This window comes from Orycteropus afer, unplaced genomic scaffold (assembly GCF_000298275.1).
Source record: "Orycteropus afer afer isolate SDZICR_OR568_19922 unplaced genomic scaffold, OryAfe1.0 scaffold00020, whole genome shotgun sequence".
In the NCBI taxonomy this organism is placed as follows: domain Eukaryota; kingdom Metazoa; phylum Chordata; class Mammalia; order Tubulidentata; family Orycteropodidae; genus Orycteropus; species Orycteropus afer.
This window is the reverse complement of record NW_006921607.1, coordinates 16,006,060-16,010,001: the sequence shown is the minus strand read 5'-3', so window position 1 is coordinate 16,010,001 and position 3,942 is coordinate 16,006,060. Positions and strand designations below refer to the sequence as shown.

The following is a 3,942-nucleotide window of genomic DNA, read 5'->3' as shown; positions in this document are numbered from 1 at the left end:
GGTTTTGGACACACAGGGACTAATGAGAGTAGTTCCCAGAGAAAGCTAAAGGGGAAAACACAGCCACCTGCACCCTCCTGGTGTCTCACTAGTCTCTCAAATATTCGGTGCGGGTCTTCCATGAGCAAGACGTGGTGGTGGACAGCACTGAGGATCCCACCCCAGCCTAATGAAGGAGACAGGAGTCAAGCCGGGGGTAACACAGAGTGAGGTGCCCCGTGGGCACACACCCTGGTGCTAATGTAACTGAGGAGCCCAGACCTGCCGGCTTGGTAAGAGGTTTGCTGGAGGCAGAATCCAGGCGCAGAGCCCATAAAATAAGATGCCTGCCAAACAGAATTTTGATTCACCACTTAACAAAACACTTGTACAAATAACACCTTTGTTATATAGTGAGTAAGAATCTAATTTGCTGTTTACACCAGGTAGGTATAGTCGTACCTGTTTTAAAGCCTCAACCTTTCCTATGAAGGTTGAAAATTTGGATTTGAAGGCTGATCCCTATCACCCCCAGGGCTTTAGAAAGTTGATGGGTTAGGGGGCATTTCTTCTCCTGACTCCCCTGTTGTTGTTGTTGTTATGTGCCATCGAGTCAGACCCGACTCATAGTGACCCTTCCTTGGGTTTCCGAGGTGGTATCACTACGGAAGTAGATTGCCCCATCTTCCTTCCAAAGAGTAGCTGGTGGGTTTGAACCGGCAGCCTTCTGGTTAGCAGTCAAGTGCCTTAGGCACTACGCTACCAGAGCTCAGTACCTGACATTTTCTTCTCCCTTCCTAAAGCAGGACTCTTAACAGACATCTGTAGAAAGAACATTCCAACTTAGGGAAGCAGTCAGCAGGAAAGTCTTCTCACTCTCGCCCTTTTACGTTCCCCTCCTCTCTCCCAAGCCCCTGTGCAACCAAGCTCTGGACTGTTGAACTAGACCTGGGGCTTTTCAAATCTCTGAAGGGACAGTCTCTTCACTGTGCTGAATAACAACCTGGACTCATTCACTTATCAGCCGAATCCTGAGTTTTCAAGGCCAGACACATCTAGATATTTGCATTCATGCTGTAGACAGCTGGGCCCTCAAAGACTACCCAGACTTGAAGGATGGCATAGAAAGTGGTCATTTCTCCCCTTCCCTGAGGTATAACATGATGATGGATGAAGGAGAGATACAATGGAAGGCGGGCATCCTAGGCCCATCAAGCGTTCCTAGTCACTGTGGGCAGTGCCTTCCAACAGCCCATGCTGCACAAAGCCTGCCCACTCTCTTTGGGCTCAAAAGCCATGCAAGTGGTGGCTTTTGAGAGTCTATTCCAGGGTCTATGCCCATCTGCAAAGAAGCTCTGGTGGCACAGCGATTAAGTACTCAGCTGCTAATCTGTGGCTCTATAGGAGAAAGGCCTGATGGCCTGTCCTATAGATTATGGCCTAGAAAACTCTATGGGACAAGTCTACACTGTCCTACAGGGTCAAGGTAAGTCAGAATTAACTCGAGCACACAGAGTAACAACATGCTTTTCTGCAACTCAGTTCTAATATAATACCCAAGGGGACAATGCCCAGGTGGTCAGAAGCCTGGCAGCTGGCCTGCCCCCCATACTTCACTGCTACTGCACCTCTCCCACCACATCAGCAACAGCTGTGTTGAGCCCCATGTTGTCATCTCAGACGACAAAATCCCATCTTAGCCCTTCTCGGTCACTCCAACTGTTCCCTAACTGATTTCTACCATGAGACGTGCTCCACAGTTAGATATCACTGTGGTGTCCTTAGTCTTTGGAAATGTCATAGACCATGATCACATTTCATTTCAGGAGAAATGGAATCTTCTAGCACAGATGCTCTATAGAGGCATCTAGAGATTTCAAAATGCTATGAAGCCTTTCGTGACCCATGGGATACTATCTACATTTTCAGCCTCTCAGGTTTCCTGGGAAGCTGCTATCCCAGTTGTAGTATGTGCTACCCCCTGGCAGAGACCTGCATAACTGCATGAATCTGAAAAAACGGGCCTCATCCCACCAAACCTACTACCAGAGCCCACTTAGGATATATATATCCCACATAATTGTATTAAAATCCTTATTATCTTTCATTAAAAAAAAAAAAAAAAAATTCCCTTGATTTTAGCATGTCTTCCATTACTGAAAACACATGGTATCAACAAAAAAAATTCAAAGCAGAAAATAATCTGGTCATGAAAGGGTTATCTGCTTATCTCCAGTTTATAGATGAGGAGACTAAAGCTTGGGGAGGTTAGGGAACTTGTCCAGAGTGGCACACCCAAGCATATGCAGGGGCTGGAATTTCAACCCAGGTCTGTCTTGACTCCAAAAGCATCTACAAGAAAAATGCTAGACTAAGTATTATTCTAAACAAGTCTAATGTTCAGTCTTCAAATGATTGAGAGCTCGAAATTAATCCTGAAAGGATCTGCAGAGTATTCCTTACAGTATACAGGCTCAAGCCCACCAAAGAGGGCAATTACTAATAACACGAAGTAATTTGGAGAGGCAGATGTTAAAGAAATGTTTATCTCCCTGGGGCACTGGCACCTCCTCTCTGTGGCCTAAGTCAGAGCTGGATTGAACCAGGAAACCTTGGGGAGCACAGATGTCACACGAGCAAGCTGTAGAATTAGACTTGGACTTGAATCTTGGCTCCTCCGTGTTCAGATACCATGTATCTTCTAGCAAGTTACTTGAGTCCTATTGGCTTCTGTAATATGCAGATAATGTTATCTACCCTCATAGAGTTTGGTGGTTCGATCAATGAGAGAATCCATGTAAAACACTTGGCAGTTACTTATATCTTTAATCCCAATTCTGCCACTATGCCCAGGCAAGTCATTCTTCCTGGGCCTCAGTGTCCTCAGCTGAGAAAAACAAGGGCCATGAAGCAGATGATTGTGGGCCCCTTCCAGCTCTGAGAAGTCATGATTCATGCACAAATGGGCTGGGTGGGTCTGGGCTCTGACCAGGCACATGGACAGCCACAAGGGGGTCACTTGGGGTCAGTCATTCCAGTTCTCATTCCAGCTCTTCCATTGCATGAAGTAGGAAGTTCATGTCAATCGCCCTTTCTACTGGGCCTCAGTTTTCCTCCCTTCCCACCCATAAAGTAAGGTGTGCAACATGCTTGGGATTCTACCGGAGGGCGACACACATGCAAAGGGTGTCAGCAAGGCCAGCAGGCAACAGCAACCCATCTGCTGAATTCCCTGTGACCTCACAGCCCTCAGACTCGGACTCCTTCAATTCCCTAATTCTCTTGCCACTTACTCTCCTGAGACCCCTCTTGCTAAAAAAGCAAAGGCTTCCTCCCCATTTATTCATTTTTTTAATAGGTCAGAAACGATCTCTTAGGATTTCTTGAAACATTTTTAAACAACCATCTTCATAGCTACATCATCTTCAGGGTTTAAAAACAGAAATAACATAAATTTCTCAGCAAGGTCTGAATTTGTTTGTGTACATTGTTTTCCCTAGATATCATAAGCTTTTAGTATAAAATTTATAAAATTAACAACTTAAGCATCAGATTCAAGGGCTGCCTCAGTCTGAAGAGAGTGGTTAGTGCCTCTCCAGGAAGGGGGCCTGGGGCCTGTACAGGGACTGACCACACGTAACACACACCCACATTTTCTCTACTGTTCCAGCATGTGGTACAGAGGTGGGCTTTTAAAAAGAGGAGAAAAAGCATCCAGCGGGTTTTTGGTTTTGTTTTGCAGGGGGAGGTGTTATAATTTTGATTGGTTTTTATTTTATAATTATGCAAAGCATTTGCCTAGTTCCATACTCCAATTTATCAAACAAGGTTCATTCGGAGAAGCCTAGCTTGTCCCTTCCCTGCTTCTTCTCCTTTCCTTCCCTCTCTCCCCACTGAGAAGAAAATCTAAATTACATTGTTATTTATCTTTCCATTTGCATATACATATATACACAAATACAC

The 3,942-nt window shown here is 45.3% G+C and overlaps 1 protein-coding gene across 1 annotated transcript in view; it reads right to left on the bottom strand.

The window, feature by feature from the left end:
• Positions 1-3,942, bottom strand: part of FAM83D (family with sequence similarity 83 member D) — a 30,689-nt gene that overhangs the window by 17,625 nt on the left and 9,122 nt on the right. The window lies entirely within an intron of this gene.